The sequence below is a fragment of the Pseudophryne corroboree genome, chromosome 8 (assembly GCF_028390025.1).
Source record: "Pseudophryne corroboree isolate aPseCor3 chromosome 8, aPseCor3.hap2, whole genome shotgun sequence".
NCBI classification, from domain to species: Eukaryota; Metazoa; Chordata; class Amphibia; order Anura; family Myobatrachidae; genus Pseudophryne; species Pseudophryne corroboree.
The window spans coordinates 350358789-350376326 of NC_086451.1; the positions used below are offsets into that span (position 1 = coordinate 350358789).

General features: G+C 48.4%; 1 protein-coding gene and 1 long non-coding RNA gene across 4 annotated transcripts in view; one reads left to right on the plus strand and one right to left on the minus strand.

The window, feature by feature from the left end:
* Positions 1 to 17477, plus strand: part of RAP2C (RAP2C, member of RAS oncogene family) — a 93494-nt gene extending 76017 nt beyond the window's left edge. For all 3 annotated transcript variants that reach the window (XM_063937497.1, XM_063937496.1, XM_063937498.1), the window contains exon 4: positions 16299 to 17477. The gene's annotated coding sequence lies outside the window, so the exon portion shown is untranslated. The remainder of the gene's footprint in view (positions 1 to 16298) is intronic.
* LOC134949109 (uncharacterized) overlaps positions 1 to 17538 on the minus strand; it is an 83858-nt gene that overhangs the window by 54523 nt on the left and 11797 nt on the right. The window contains exon 2 of the long non-coding RNA XR_010183101.1: positions 16000 to 16104. This is a non-coding gene — a long non-coding RNA (uncharacterized LOC134949109). The remainder of the gene's footprint in view (positions 1 to 15999; positions 16105 to 17538) is intronic.

Consider the following 17538-nt stretch of genomic DNA (forward strand, 5'->3'; position numbering starts at 1 on the left):
GCGGCAATTCACAAGCTGTATTCCCAGCAGGTGATAATCAAGGTACCCCTACTTCAACAAGGCCGGGGTTACTATTCCACACTATTTGTGGTACCGAAACCGGACGGTTCGGTGAGACCCATTTTAAATTTGAAATCCTTGAACACATACATAAAAAAATTCAAGTTCAAGATGGAATCGCTCAGGGTGGTTATTGCGAGCCTGGAAGAGGGGGATTACATGGTATCCCTGGACATCAAGGATGCTTACTTGCATGTCCCCATTTACCATCCTCACCAGGAGTACCTCAGATTTGTGGTACAGGATTGCCATTACCAATTCCAGACGCTGCCGTTTGGACTGTCCACGGCACCGAGGGTATTTACCAAGGTGATGGCGGAAATGATGATACTCCTTCGAAAAAAGGGAGTTTTAATTATCCCGTACTTGGACGATCTCCTAATAAAAGCGAGGTCCAAGGAACAGTTGTTAGTGGGAGTAGCACTATCTCAGGAGGTGCTGCACCAGCACAGCTGGATTCTGAATATCCCGAAGTCACAGCTGGTTCCGACGACACGGCTACTGTTCCTGGGTATGATTCTGGATACAGTCCAGAAAAAAGTGTTTCTCCACGGAGGAGAAAGCCAGGGAGTTGTCATCTCTAGTCAGAGACCCCCTGAAACCAAAACAGGTATCAGTGCATCGCTGCACGCGGGTCCTGGGAAAGATGGTGGCTTCTTACGAAGCAATTCCCTTCGGCAGGTTCCATGCCAGAATCTTTCAGTGGGACCTGTTGGACCAGTGGTCCGGATCGCATCTTCAGATGCATCGCTTGATAACCCTGTCTCCAAGAACCAGGGTGTCTCTACTGTGGTGGCTGCAGAGTGCCCATCTTCTAGAGGGCCGCAGGTTCGGCATACAGGACTGGGTCCTGGTAACCACGGATGCCAGCCTTCGAGGCTGGGGGGCAGTCACACAGGGAAGAAACTTCCAAAGACTATGGTCGAGTCAGGAGACTTCCCTTCACATAAATATTCTGGAACTAAGGGCCATCTACAATGCCCTAAGTCAAGCAAAATCCCTGCTTCTACACCAGCCGGTGCTGATCCAGTCAGACAACATCACGGCAGTCGCCCATGTAAATCGACAGGGCGGCACAAGAAGCAGGATGGCGATGGCAGAAGCCACAAGAATTCTCCGATGGGCGGAGAATCATGTACTAGCACTGTCAGCAGTGTTCATTCCGGGAGTGGACAACTGGGAAGCAGACTTCCTCAGCAGACACGACCTCCACCCGGGAGAGTGGGGACTTCATCCAGAAGTCTTCCAGATGCTGGTAAACCGTTGGGAAAAACCACAGGTGGACATGATGGCGTCCCGCCTCAACAAAAAAGTTAAAAAGATATTGCGCCAGGTCAAGGGACACTCAGGCGGTAGCTGTGGACGCTCTAGTGACACCGTGGGTGTACCAGTCGGTTTATGTGTTCCCTCCTCTGCCTCTCATACCAAAGGTATTGAGAATAATAAGAAAGGGAGGAGAAAACACCATTCTCGTGGTTCCGGATTGGCCAAGACGAGCGTGGTACCCGGAACTTCAAGAGATGCTCTCAGAGGACCCGTGGCCTCTACCGCTCAGACAGGACCTGCTACAGCAGGGGCCCTGTCTGTTCCAAGACTTACCGCGGCTGCGTTTGACGGCATGGCGGTTGAACACCGGATCCTAAAGGAAAAGGGTATTCCGGAAGAAGTCATTCCTACGCTTATTAAGGCCAGGAAAGATGTTACGGCAAAGCATTATCACCGCATATGGCGGAAATATGTTGCATGGTGCGAGGCCAAAAATGCCCCAACAGAGGAATTTCAACTAGGTCGATTTCTGCATTTCCTGCAAGCAGGAGTGAATATGGGCCTAAAACTAGGCTCCATTAAAGTACAGATCTCGGCTCTGTCGATTTTCTTTCAAAAAGAACTAGCTTCAGTACCTGAAGTTCAGACATTTGTGAAAGGAGTGCTGCATATTCAGCCCCCATTTGTGCCTCCTGTGGCACCTTGGGATCTCAACGTGATGTTGAGTTTCTTAAAATCACATTGGTTTGAGCCACTAAAAACCGTGGATCTGAAATATCTCACATGGAAAGTGGTCATGTTATTGGCCTTGGCTTCAGCCAGGCGAGTGTCAGAATTGGCGGCTTTATCATGTAAAAGCCCTTATCTGATTTTCCATATGGATAGGGCAGAATTGAGGACTCGTCCCCAATTTCTCCCTAAGGTGGTGTCAGCGTTTCACCTGAACCAGCCTATTGTGGTGCCTGCGGCTACTAAGGATTTGGAGGACTCCAAGTTGCTAGACGTTGTCAGGGCCCTGAAAATATATGTTTCCAGGACGGCTGGAGTCAGAAAATCTGACTCGCTGTTTATCCTGTATGCACCCAACAAGTTGGGTGCTCCTGCTTCTAAGCAGTCTATTGCTCGCTGGATTTGTAGTACAATTCAGCTTGCACATTCTGTGGCAGGCCTTCCACAGCCAATATCTGTGAATGCCCATTCCACAAGGAAGGTGGGCTCATCTTGGGCGGCTGCCCGAGGGGTCTCGGCTTTACAACTTTGCCGAGCAGCTACTTGGTCAGGGGCAAACACGTTTGCAAAATTCTACAAATTTGATACCCTGGCTGAGGAGGACCTGGAGTTCTCTCATTCGGTGCTGCAGAGTCATCCGCACTCTCCCGCCCGTTTGGGAGCTTTGGTATAATCCCCATGGTCCTTACGGAGTTCCCAGCATCCACTAGGACGTCAGAGAAAATAAGAATTTACTCACCGGTAATTCTATTTCTCGTAGTCCGTAGTGGATGCTGGGCGCCCATCCCAAGTGCGGATTGTCTGCAATACTTGTAAATAGTTATTGTTCACTAAAGGGTTATTGTTGAGCCATCTGTTGAGAGGCTCAGTTGTTTTCATACTGTAAAAATAAGAATTTACTCACCGGTAATTCTATTTCTCGTAGTCCGTAGTGGATGCTGGGAACTCAGAAAGGACCATGGGGAATAGCGGGCTCCGAAGGAGGCTGGGCACTCTAGAAAGATTTAGGACTACCTGGTGTGCACTGGCTCCTCCCACTATGACCCTCCTCCAAGCCTCAGTTAGGACACTGTGCCCGGACGAGCGTACACAATAAGGAAGGATTTTGAATCCCGGGTAAGACTCATACCAGCCACACCAATCACACCGTACAACTCGTGATATGAATCCCAGTTAACAGTATGAAATAACTGAGCCTCTCAACAGATGGCTCAACAATAACCCGATTTAGTTAACAATAACTATGTACAAGTATTGCATATAAACCGCACTTGGGATGGGCGCCCAGCATCCACTACGGACTACGAGAAATAGAATTACCGGTGAGTAAATGCTTATTTTCTCTAACGTCCTAGTGGATGCTGGGAACTCCGAAAGGACCATGGGGATTATACCAAAGCTCCCAAACGGGCGGGAGAGTGCGGATGACTCTGCAGCACCGAATGAGAGAACTCCAGGTCCTCCTCAGCCAGGGTATCAAACCTGTAGAACTCAGCAAACGTGTTTGCCCCTGACCAAGTAGCCGCTCGGCAAAGTTGCAAAGCCGAGACCCCTCGGGCAGCCGCCCAAGATGAGCCCACCTTCCTAGTGGAATGGGCATTTACAGATTTTGGCTGTGGCAGGCCTGCCACAGAATGAGCAAGCTGAATCGTACTACAAATCCAGCGAGCAATAGTCTGCTTAGAAGCAGGAGCACCCAGCTTGTTGGGTGCATACAGGATAAACAGCGAGTCAGATTTTCTGACTCCAGCCGTCCTGGAAACATATATTTTCAGGGCCCTGACTACGTCCAGCAACTTGGAGTCCTCCAAGTCCCTAGTAGCCGCAGGCACCACAATAGGCTGGTTCAGGTGAAACGCTGACACCACCTTTGGGAGAAATTGGGGACGAGTCCTCAATTCTGCCCTATCCATATGGAAAATCAGATAAGGGCTTTTACATGATAAAGCCGCCAATTCTGACACACGCCTGGCTGAAGCCAAAGCCAATAACATGACCACTTTCCACGTGAGATATTTCAGATCCACGGTTTTTAGTGGCTCAAACCAATGTGATTTTAAGAAACTCAACATCACGTTGAGATCCCAAGGTGCCACAGGAGGCACAAATGGGGGCTGAATATGCAGCACTCCTTTCACAAATGTCTGAACTTCAGGTACTGAAGCTAGTTCTTTTTGAAAGAAAATCGACAGAGCCGAGATCTGTACTTTAATGGAGCCTAGTTTTAGGCCCATATTTACTCCTGCTTGCAGGAAATGCAGAAATCGACCTAGTTGAAATTCCTCTGTTGGGGCCTTTTCGGCCTCACCCCATGCAACATACTTCCGCCATATGCGGTGATAATGATTTGCTGTAACCTCTTTTCTAGCTTTAATAAGCGTAGGAATGACTTCCTCCGGAAAGCCCTTTTCCTTCAGGATCCGGCGTTCAACCGCCATGCCGTCAAACGCAGCCGCGGTAAGTCTTGGAACAGACAGGTCCCCTGCTGTAGCAGGTCTTGTCTGAGCGGCAGAGACCACGGGTACTCTGAGATCATCTCTTGAAGTTCCGGGTACCACGCTCTTCTTGGCCAATCCGGAACCACGAGAATTGTGTTTACACCTCGCTTTCTTATTATTCTCAATACCTTTGGTATGAGAGGTAGAGGAGGGAACACATAAACTGACTGGTACACCCACGGTGTCACTAGAGCGTCCACAGCTATCGCCTGAGGGTCTCTTGACCTGGCGCAATACCTCTCTAGTTTTTTGTTTAGGCGGGACGCCATCATGTCCACCTGTGGACGACCCCACTGATTTACAATCATTTGGAAGACTTCTGGATGAAGTCCCCACTCTCCCGGGTGGAGGTCGTGCCTGCTGAGAAAGTCTGCTTCCCAGTTGTCCACTCCCGGGATGAACACTGCTGACAGTGCTAGTACATGATTTTCCGCCCATCGGAGAATCCTTGTGGCTTCTGCCATTGCCATCCTGCTTCTTGTGCCGCCCTGTCGATTCACATGGGCGACTGCCGTGATGTTGTCTGACTGGATCAGCACCGGCTGGTGTAGGAGCAGGGATTTTGCTTGACTTAGGGCATTGTAAATGGCCCTTAGTTCCAGAATATTTATGTGAAGGGAAGTCTCCTGACTTGACCATAGTCCTTGGAAGTTTCTTCCCTTTGTGACTGCCCCCCAGCCTCGTAGGCTGGCATCCGTGGTCACCAGGACCCAGTCCTGTATGCCGAATCTGCGGCCCTCCAAAAGATGAGCACTCTGGAGCCACCACAGAAGAGACACCCTGGTTCTTGGGGACAGGGTTATCAAGCGATGCATCTGAAGATGCGATCCGGACCACTTGTCCAACAGGTCCCACTGAAAAATCCTGGCATGGAACCTGCCGAATGGAATTGCTTCGTAAGAAGCTACCATCTTTCCCAGGACCCGCGTGCAGTGATGCACCGATACCTGTTTTGGTTTTAGGAGGTCTCTGACTAGAGAAGACAGCTCCCTGGCTTTCTCCTCCGGGAGAAACACTTTTTTCTGGACTGTGTCCAGAATCATTCCCAGGAACATTAGACGTGTCGTCGGGACCAGCTGTGACTTTGGGATATTCAGAATCCAGCCGTGCTGGCGCAGCACTTCCTGAGATAGTGCTACTCCCACTAACAACTGTTCCTTGGATCGTGCCTTTATTAGGAGATCGTCCAAGTATGGGATAATTAAAACTCCCTTTTTTCGAAGGAGTATCATCATTTCCGCCATAACCTTGGTAAATACCCTCGGTGCCGTGGAGAGTCCAAACGGCAGCGTCTGGAATTGGTAATGGCAATCCTGTACCACAAATCTGAGGTACTCCTGGTGAGGATGGTAAATGGGGACATGCAGGTAAGCGTCCTTGATGTCCAGGGATACCATGTAATCCCCCTCCTCCAGGCTTGCAATAACCGCCCTGAGCGATTCCATCTTGAACTTGAATTTTTTTATGTATGTGTTCAAGGATTTCAAATTTAAAATGGGTCTCACCGAACCGTCCGGTTTCGGCACCACAAATAGTGTGGAATAGTAACCCCGGTCTTGTTGAAGTAGGGGTACCTTGATTATCACCTGCTGGAAATACAGCTTGTGAATCGCTGCTAGCACCGCCTCCCTGTCTGAGGGAGCAATCGGCAAGGCAGATTTTAGGAACCGGTGGGGTGGAGCCGCCTCGAATTCCAGCTTGTACCCCTGAGATACTATTTGAAGGATCCAGGGATCCACCTGTGAGCGAGCCCACTGATGGCTGAACTTCATGAGGCGGGCCCCCACCGTACCTGGCTCCGCCTGTGGAGCCCCACCGTCATGCGGCGGACTTGGAAGAGGAAGCGGGGGAGGACTTTTGCTCCTGGGAACCTGCTGTTTGTTGCAGCCTTTTTCCCCTACCTCTGCCTCTAGAGAGAAAAGACCCTCCTTTTCCCCGCTTGTTTTTCTGGGTCCGAAAGGACTGAACCTGATAAAATGGCGCCTTCTTAGGCTGTGAGGGGACATGGGGTAAAAATGCTGACTTCCCAAACGTTGCTGTGGAAACTAGGTCGGAGAGACCATCCCCAAATAATTCCTCCCCCTTATAAGGCAAAACTTCCATGTGCCTTTTGGAATCTGCATCTCCAGTCCACTGGCGAGTCCATAAGCATCTCCTAGCAGAGATGGACAATGCACTTATTTTAGATGCCAGCCGGCAGACTTCCCTCTGTGCATCTCTCATATATAAGACTGAGTCTTTGATATGGTCAATTGTTAGCAGAATCGTGTCTCTGTCTAGTGTGTCAATATTTTCTGACAGTTTATCCGTCCACGCAGCGGCAGCACTGCACATCCATGCTGACGCTATAGCTGGTCTAAGTATAATGCCTGAGTGTGTATATACAGACTTCAGGATCGCCTCCTGCTTTCTATCAGCAGGTTCCTTAAGGGCGGCCGTATCCTGAGACGGTAGTGCCACCTTTTTAGACAAACGTGTGAGCGCTTTATCCACTCTAGGAGGTGTTTCCCAACGTAACCTATCCTCTGGCGGGAAAGGGAACGCCATTAGTACCTTCTTAGGAATTACCAATTTCTTATCAGGGGAAGCCCACGCTTCTTCACACACTTTAATTCATCTGACGGGGGAAAAACTACAGGTAGTTTTTTCTCCCCAAACATAATACCCTTTTTTGTGGTACCTGGATGTAAATCAGAGATATTTAACACCTCTTTCATTGCCTCAATCATGCAGTGAATGGCCTTAATGGGCATTAAATTTGACTCCTCGTCGTCGACACTGGTGTCAGTATCCGTGTCGACATCTACTTGTGCCATCTGAGATAGCGGGCGTTTCAGAGCCCCTGATGACTTTTGAGACACCTGGACAGGCACGAGCTGAGAACTCGGCTGTCCCGCAGTCGGCATGTCGTCAAATTTCTTATGTAATGAGTCTATACGTGCACTCATTTCTTTCCATAAGCACATCCACTCAGGTGTCTGCCCCCCAGGGGGTGACATCCCTTCTAAAGGCATCTGCTCCACCTCCACCTCATTATCCTCATCAAACATGTCGACACAGCCGTACCGACACACTCCACACACACAGGGAATGCTCAATATAGAGGACAGGACCCACAAAAGCCCTTTGGGGGGACAGAGTGAGAGTATGCCAGCACACACCAGAGCACTATATAAGGTAGGGACTAACTGAGTTATGTCCCTTATAGCTGTTTTTTAATATAAACTATATACTGCGCCAAATTAAATGCCCCCCCTCTCTCTTTTTTACCTTTTTCTGTAGAGTAGTCTGCAGGGGAGAGCCAGGGAGCTTCCTTCCAGCGGAATTGTGAGGGAAAAATGGCGCCCAGTGTGCTGAGGGAGATAGCTCCGCCCCTTTTCCGCGGCCTATTCTCCCGCTTTTTTCTGGATTCTGGCAGGGGTATTTACCTCATATATAGCCCCTGGGGCTATATATTGAGGTATTTTTGCCAGCCAAGGTGTTTTTATTGCTGCCTCAGGGCGCCCCCCCTAGCGCCCTGCACCCTCAGTGACCGGAGTGTGAAGTGTGAGAGGAGCAATGGCGCACAGCTGCAGTGCTGTGCGCTACCTTGGTGAAGACTGATGTCTTCCTGCCGCCGAATTTCCGGACCATCTTCTTGCTTCTGGCTCTGTAAGGGGGACGGCGGCGCGGCTCCGGGACCGAACATCAAGGCTGGGCCTGCGGTCGATCCCTCTGGAGCTAATGGTGTCCAGTAGCCTAAGAAGCCCAATCCGGCTGCAAGCAGGCGAGTTCGCTTCTTCTCCCCTTAGTCCCTCGCTGCAGTGAGCCTGTTGCCAGCAGGTCTCACTGAAAATAATAAACCTAAGACTATCTTTCTTCTAAGAGCTCAGGAGAGCCCCTAGTGTGCATCCAACCTCGGCCGGGCACAAAATCTAACTGAGGCTTGGAGGAGGGTCATAGTGGGAGGAGCCAGTGCACACCAGGTAGTCCTAAATCTTTCTAGAGTGCCCAGCCTCCTTCGGAGCCCGCTATTCCCCATGGTCCTTTCGGAGTTCCCAGCATCCACTAGGACGTTAGAGAAACTGGATATAGTATCACGAGTTGTACGGTGTGATTGGTGTGGCTGGTAAGAGTCTTACCCGGGATTCTAAATCCTTCCTTATTATGTCAGCTCGTCCGGGCACAGTGTCCTAACTGAGGCTTGGAGGAGGGTCATAGTGGGAGGAGCCAGTGCACACCAGGTAGTCATAAATCTTTCTAGAGTGCCCAGCCTCCTTCGGAGCCCGCTATTCCCCATGGTCCTTACGGAGTTCCCAGCATCCACTACGGACTACGAGAAATAGAATTACCGGTGAGTAAATTCTTATTTCTCTATCGTCCTAGTGGATGCTGGGGTTCCTGAAAGGACCATGGGGAATAGCGGCTCCGCAGGAGACAGGGCACAAAAAGTAAAGCTTTAAGGATCAGGTGGTGTGCACTGGCTTCTCCCCCTATGACCCTCCTCCAAGCCTCAGTTAGATTTTTGTGCCCGGCCGAGAAGGGTGCAATCTAGGTGGCTCTCCTAAAGAGCTGCTTAGAAAAGTTTAGCTTAGGTTTTTTATTTTACAGTGAGTCCTGCTGGCAACAGGATCACTGCAACGAGGGACTTAGGGGAGAAGAAGTGAACTCACCTGCGTGCAGGATGGATTGGCTTCTTTGGCTACTGGACATTAGCTCCAGAGGGACGATCACAGGTACAGCCTGGATGGTCACCGGAGCCTCGCCGCCGGCCCCCTTGCAGATGCTGAAACGAGAAGAGGTCCAGAATCGGCGGCAGAAGACTCCTCAGTCTTCTTAAGGTAGCGCACAGCACTGCAGCTGTGCGCCATTTCCTCTCAGCACACTTCACACGGCAGTCACTGAGGGTGCAGGGCGCTGGGAGGGGGGCGCCCTGGGAGGCAAATGAAAACCTTTTTTGGCTAAAAATACCTCACATATAGCCTCCGGGGGCTATATGGAGATATTTAACCCCTGCCAGAATCCATTAAAGAGCGGGAGACGAGCCCGCCGAAAAAGGGGCGGGGCCTATCTCCTCAGCACACAGCGCCATTTTCCCTCACAGAAAGGCTGGAGGGAAGGCTCCCAGGCTCTCCCCTGCACTGCACTACAGAAACAGGGTTAAAACAGAGAGGGGGGGCACTAATTTGGCGTTAGAAATATATAAAAGATGCTATAAGGGAAAACACTTATATAAGGTTGTCCCTATATAATTATAGCGTTTTTGGTGTGTGCTGGCAAACTCTCCCTCTGTCTCTCCAAAGGGCTAGTGGGTCCTGTCCTCTATCAGAGCATTCCCTGTGTGTATGCTGTGTGTCGGTACGTGTGTGTCGACATGTATGAGGACGATGTTGGTGAGGAGGCGGAGCAATTGCCTGTAATGGTGATGTCACTCTCTAGGGAGTCGACACCGGAATGGATGGCTTATTTAGGGAATTACGTGATGTCAACACGCTGCAAGGTCGGTTGACGACATGAGACGGCCGACAAACAATTAGTACCGGTCCAGAGGTCTCAGAAACACCGTCAGGGGTTTTAAAACGCCCGTTTACTTTAGTCGGTCGACACAGACACGGACACTGAATCCAGTGTCGACGGTGAATAAACAAACGTATTCCTTATTAGGGCCACACGTTAAGGGCAATGAAGGAGGTGTTACATATTTCTGATACTACAAGTACCACAAAAGAGGGTATTATGTGGGATGTGAAAAAACTACCGTAGTTTTTCCTGAATCAGATAAATTAAATGATGCGTGGGTTCCCCCCGATAGAAAATTATGGGCGGTATACCCTTTCCCGCCAGAAGTTAGGGCGCGTTGGGAAACACCCCTTAGGGTGGATAAGGCGCTCACACGCTTATCAAAACAAGTGGCGGTACCGTCTATAGATAGGGCCGTCCTCAAGGAGCCAGCTGACAGGAGGCTGGAAAATATCATAAAAAGTATATACACACATACTGGTGTTATACTGCGACCAGCGATCGCCTCAGCCTGGATGTGCAGAGCTGGGGTGGCTTGGTCGGATTCCCTGACTAAAAATATTGATACCCTTGACAGGGACAGTATTTTATTGACTATAGAGCATTTAAAGGATGCATTTTCTATATATGCGAGATGCACAGAGGGATATTTGCACTCTGGCATCAAGAGTAAGTGCGTTGTCCATATCTGCCAGAAGATGTTTATGGACACGACAGTGGTCAGGTGATGCAGATTCCAAACGGCACAAAGGTGTATTGCCGTATAAAGGAAGAGGAGTTATTTGGGGTCGGTCCATCGGACCTGGTGGCCACGGCAACTGCTGGAAAATCCACCGTTTTTACCCTAAGTCACATCTCTGCAGAAAAAGACACCGTCTTTTCAGCCTCAGTCCTTTCGTCCCTATAAGAGTCATATCTGCCCAGGGATAGAGGAAAGGGAAGAAGACTGCAGCAGGCAGCCCATTCCCAGGAACAGAAGCGTTCCACCGCTTCTGCCAAGCTCTCAGCATGACGCTGGGACCGTACAGGACCCCTGGATCCTACATGTAGTATCCCAGGGGTACAGATTGGAATGTCGAGACGTTTCCCCTTCGCAGGCTCCTGAAGTCTGGTTTACCAAGGTCTCCCTCCGACAAGGAGGCAGTATGGGAAACAATTCACAAGCTGTATTCCCAGCAGGTGATAATCAAATTACCCCTCCTACAACAAGAAAAGGGGTATTATTCCACATTATATTGTGGTACTGAAGCCAGAAGGCTAGGTGAGACCTATTCTAAATCTAAAAAAATTTGAACACTTACAAAGGTTCAAATCAAGATGGAGTCACTCAGAGCAGTGATAACGAACCAGGAAGAAGGGGACTATATAGTGTCCCGAGACATCAGGGATGCTTACCTCCATGTCCAAAATTTGCCCTTCTCACTAAGGGTACCTCAGGTTCGTGGTACAGAACTGTCACTATCAGTTTCAGACGCTGCCGTTTGGATTGTCCACGGCACCCCGGGTCTTTACCAAGGTAATGGCCGAAATGATGATTCTTCTTCGAAGAAAAGGCGTCTTAATTATCCCTTACTTGGACGATCTCCTGATAAGGGCAAAGTCCAGGGAACAGTTGGAGGTCGGAGTAGCACTATCTCGGATACTGCTACAACAGCACGGGTGGATTCTAAATACTCCAAAATCGCAGCTGATCCCGACGACAAGTCTGCTGTGCCTAGGGATGATTCTGGACACAGTCCAGAAAAAGGTGTTTCTCCCGGAAGAGAAAGCCAGGGAGTTTTCCGAGCTAGTCAGGAACCTCCTAAAATCAGTGCATCATTGCACAAGGGTCCTGGTAAAGATGGTGACTTCCTACGAAGCAATTCCATTCGGCAGATTTCACGCAAGAATTTTTCAGTGGGATCTGCTGGACAAATGGTCCGGATCGCATCTTCAGATGCATCAGCGGATAACCCTATATCCAAGGACAAGGGTGTCTCTCCTGTGGTGGTTACAGAGTGCTCATCTTCTAGAGGGCCGCAGATTCGGCATTCAGGATTGGATGCTGGTGACCACGGAGGCCAGCCCGAGAGGCTGGGGAGCAGTCACACAAGGAAAAAATTTCCAGGGAGTGTGATCAAGTCTGGAGACTTTTCTCCACATAAATATACTGGAGCTAAGGGTAAATTTATAATACTCTAAGCTTAGCAAGACCTCTGCTTCAAGGTCAGCCGGTATTGATCCAGTGGGAAAAACATCACGGCAGTCGCCCACGTAAATAGACATGGCGACACAAGAAGCAGGAGGAGGGCAATGGCAAAAACTGCAAGGACTTTTCGCTGGGCGGAAAATCATGTGATAGCACTGTCAGCAGTGTTTCATTCCGGGAATGGAAACTGGGAAGCAGACTTCCTCAGCAGGCACGACCTCCACCCGGCAGAGTGGAAACTTCATCGGGAAGTTTTCCACATGATTGTAAACTGTTGGGAAATACCAAAGGTGGACATGATGGCGTCCCGTCTGAACAAAAAACGGGACAGGTATTGCGCCAGGTTAAGAGACCCTCAGGCAATAGCTGTGGACGTTCTGGTAACACCATGGATGTACCAGTCGGTGTATGTGTTCCATCCTCTGCTTCTCATACCTAAGGTACTGAGACTTATAAGACGTAGAGGAGTAAGAACTATACTCATGGCTCCGGATTGGCCAAGAAGGACTTGGTACCCGGAACTTCAAGAGATGCTCACAGAGGACTTATGGCCTCTGCCGCTAAGAAGGGACTTGTTTCAGCAAGTACCATGTCTGTTCCAAGACTTACCGCAGCTGCGTTTGACGGCATGGCGGTGGAACGCCGGATCCTAAGGGAAAAAGGCATTCCGGAAGAGGTCATTCCTACCCTGGTCAAAGCCAGAAAGGAGGTGACCGCACAACATTATCACCACATGTGGCAAAAATATGTTGCGTGGTGTGAGGCCAGAAAGGCCCCACGAAGAAATTTCAACTCTGTCGATTCCTGCATTTCCTGCAAACAGGAGTGTCTATGGGCCTCAAATTGGGGTCCATTAAGGTTCAAATTTCGGCCCTGTCGATTTTCTTCCAGAAAGAAGTGGCTTCAGTTCCTGAAGTCCAGAAGTTTGTCAAGGGAGTATTGCATATACAACCCCCTTTTGTGCCTCCAGTGGCACTGTGGGATCTCAACGTAGTTCTGGGATTCCTCAAATCACATTGGTTTAAAACCAGTCAAATCTGTGGATTTGAAGCATCTCACATGAAAAGTGACCATGCTCTTGGCCCTGGCCTGGACCAGGCGAGTGTCAAACTGGTGGTTTTTTTCTCAAAAAAGCCCATATCTGGTTGTCCATTTGGACAGGGCAGAGCTGCGGACTCGTCCCCAGTTCTCTCCCTAAGGTGGTGTCAGTGTTTCACCTGAACCAGCTTATTTTGGTGCCTTGCGCCTACTAGGGACTTGGAGGACTCCAGGTTGCTAGATGTTGTCAGGGCCCTGTAAATATAGGTTCCAGGACGGCTGGAGTCAGGAAAACTGACTTGCTGTTATCCTGTATGCACCCAACAAACTGGGTGCTCTTGCTTCTAAGCAGACTATTGCTAGTTGGATGTGTAATACAATTCAGCTTGCACATTCTGTGGCAGGCCTGCCACAGCCAAAATATGTAAATGCCCATTCCACAAGGAAGGTGGGCTTATCTTGGGCGGCTGCCCGAGGGGTCTCGGCTTTACAACTTTGCCGAGCGGCTATTTAGTCAGGGGCAAACACGTTGGTAAAATCCTACAAATTTGATACCCTGGCTAAGGAGGACCTGGAGTTCTCTCATTCGGTGCTGCAGAGTCATCCGCACTCTCCCGCCCGTTTGGGAGCTTTGGTATTATCCCCATGGTCCTTTCAGGAACCCCAGCATCCACTAGGACGATAGAGAAAATAAGAATTTACTTACCGATAATTCTATTTCTCGGAGTCCGTAGTGGATGCTGGGCGCCCATCCCAAGTGCGGATTATCTGCAATACTTGTACATAGTTACAAAAATCGGGTTATTATTGTCGTGAGCCATCTTTTCAGAGGCTCCGCTGTTATCATACTGTTAACTGGGTTCAGATCACAGGTTGTACAGTGTGATTGGTGTGGCTGGTATGAGTCTTACCCGGGATTCAAAATCCTTCCTTATTGTGTACGCTCGTCCGGGCACAGTATCCTAACTGAGGCTTGGAGGAGGGTCATAGGGGGAGGAGCCAGTGCACACCACCTGATCCTTAAAGCTTTACTTTTTGTGCCCTGTCTCCTGCGGAGCCGCTATTCCCCATGGTCCTTTCAGGAACCCCAGCATCCACTACGGACTCCGAGAAATAGAATTATCGGTAAGTAAATTCTTATTTTTTTCATGTTGATAGAGCGGAATTGAGGACTCGTCCTCAATTTTTTTTACCTAAGGTGGTTTCTTCATTCCATATAAACCAACCTATTGTGGTGCCTGTGGCTACGAGTGACTTGGAGGATTCCAGGTCCCTGGATGTAGTCAGGGCCTTAAAGATTATGTAGCCAGGACGGCTAGAATTAGAAAAACAGAGGCTCTGTTTGTTCTGTATGCAGCCAACAAGATTGGCGCACCTGCTTCAAAGCAGACTATTGCTCGCTGGATCTGTAACGCGATTCAGCAGGCTCATTCTACGGCGGGATTGCCGGTACCGCATTCGGTTAAGGCCCATTCCACTAGGAAGGTGGGCTCTTCTTGGGCGGCTGCCCGAGGCGTCTCGGCATTACAGCTTTGCCGAGCAGCGACTTGGTCGGGGTCAAACACTTTTGCTAAATTCTACAAGTTTGATACCCTGGCTGATGAGTACCTAGCATTTGCTCAGTCGGTGTTGCAGAGTCTTCCGCACTCTCCCGCCCGATTGGGAGCTTTGTTATGAACCCCATGGTCCTTACGGAGTCCCCAGCATCCTCTAGGACGTTAGAGAAAATAAGATTTTAAACCTACCGGTAAATCTATTTCTCCTAGTCTGTAGAGGATGCTGGGCGCCCGTCCCAGTGCGGAAAATCTGCAAGACTTGAATATGGTTATTGCTTACATAAGGGTTATGTTACAGTTGGAATCGGTCTTGGACCGTTGCTGTTGTTTGTTCATACTGTTAACTGGTTATGTGTATTCCAGGTTATATGGTGTGATTGCTGTGGGCTGGTATGAATCTTGCCCTTAGATTTACAAAATCCTTTCCTCGTATTGTCCATCTCCTCTGGGCACAGTTCTCTAGCTGAGGTCTGGAGGAGGGGCATAGAGGGAGGAGCCAGTGCACACCCATACTAAAAGTTCTTTATAGGTGCCCATGTCTCTTGCGGAGCCCGTCTATACCCCATGGCCCTTACGGAGTCCCCAGCATCCTCTACGGACTAGGAGAAATAGATTTACCGGTAGGTTTAAAATCGTATTTTTTTCGGTATCTAGAATTATTTATAGGGAGTCTAACACACTTCTTTGAATAGCAGCTGTATGCAGTGCCGTTGTGGCCTTATGTTGTTGATATTGCTGAGTCCCATGTAAGTGTTTTATTGATCCATACAAAAATATGAAATGTGGCTCTGCCACCGGTGGCATAAAGCGTCTGCAGATTTCAGGGACGTGCTAGTGCCTTCCGCTTTCCACATGAAATCTTCATAATTGTTATGGAATTATAGAGCACACAGGGAGCAGCTAAGTAACCACACTGATGGGGATATCCTGACCATTCCATTTAGTGACCTGGACATTGTCTTTAAAATCTGGAATTTTATGGGGAAATGCACAATTTTGTAGTTGCACTGAGACCACATGCTGGCAGAGCTAATTTCAGCAATGTACCGTTGTACTGTATGGAAAGGTGATCAACACCAAATGCTTGTAATTCCACTTACAACTATTTATGCAGCTATAAACTGGCCAGTGTGGCCACACAAGTGTCCAGGACCCCTAACCTTACCAGTTATCACCTGGCTGCATCCACCCACATGCCGGGTAATGATCTTTTCCACTTCAGATGGTGTTTTTGTGGCTACACATGAGGCGATCTTGGCACAGTTGTCCCCTACATTTAACAAGGGAAATCCCAGATGTGAGATATATACAGAATAAACTATATAATAGCTGAATCTTTTTACTGTATAAAAACTCTGAAAGCACCCTATTGATACAGGTCTTGTATTTGTTTGAGTCTGTAACGTGTGTGTGTGTTCCAGCATTAAATGACCAATGCCTGTCTGTTTCTTTCTTTCCCTGCAGATAACTCAGAGGAAATTTGCACAGCACTGGCATTTGAGGACTTTACAGCCCAGGTTGCAGATCTGAGCCTTGATAAACCTGTCTGCACAACAGCACACTAGCCATACCGGTGATCGAATGCTCGGAGAGGGTGTGCGGCTCTCGCACTCGCCCGCCATCAGCAGCAGCTGTGCTTAGCACGTTTACCATAAGTTTAAGACAAATTATTTTCCTTTCATCTTTTTTTTTTTTTTTGTCTCCTCCGTTCATATTAACAGCTAATATGCAACAGTTCAGTCTTGTTCTTAGTTTTTTTTTTTTTTCGTTTTTTTTTTTTAATTGATATAGTTAAGCATTTTCTAAAACTTATATTTATTAAATACTTACTCAGTATTACCTACTTAATGCCTTTAAAAAAAACCCAAAATGTTAACGGAGGATGGTTTGAGCCTTAATAGAATGGTTTAGGTATGTTACCTCGAATCTGCTCTTAACCCCTTCAGTGCCAGCGGGCCAGCAAAGTGCTGACTAACCCCTCTTACATTGTAGGCGTTCATACACTAGATTTTTAATTGTTCTTACTCTTTTTTTTTTTTTTTTTTTCCTTCTGAAAGTGGTTGGTGTATGCTTTTGAGATTATGTTTACGTTTTTACAGTGATCACGTAAAGCTGCTTTAAATTGGACCTGCCCGTTGGGGTTCCTTTCTTAGCACTGTAGCACATGCTGTGGAAGATTCCTGCTGGGTCCAAACTTGATCTGTGGCCAAGCAAACAAGTTGGCGCACAGGTGCTTGCTGTACCCTCTAACATCTCCTGATCAGAATATAACAGGGGGGGAAAAAAGTGTTGGAATCCTCCTAGAGAATTACATGGCAAAGCCGGCACTCGGTGTGCGTATTTTGAACATATGAAAATCCTTAGACTTCTAATTGCATCACGGTTAGCCGCCTGCGTACTTGGACGGGCTTAGGCAGGCACCCAGTGGTTAAAACACAAATGTTTATTTTGCTCTCGTCTTGATTTTTATTTGTAATGCTTTTATTTTTCCAAATCCATTGTCCACCTGCTTTATACTATTACTTAGGTAAGAGATGTTAACCTGTGTGTCTCTTAATATTACTTCAAACCATTTTCCCCTCTTCCCACCTGTACACATAAGTCTAATGCAAATAAAATGATTTTATGTTTTCTAGTTTATAATAGTTGTATTTTTAAATACACTTATTGGAACAAAGTGTGTTCCCACCACATGCATTGTCTC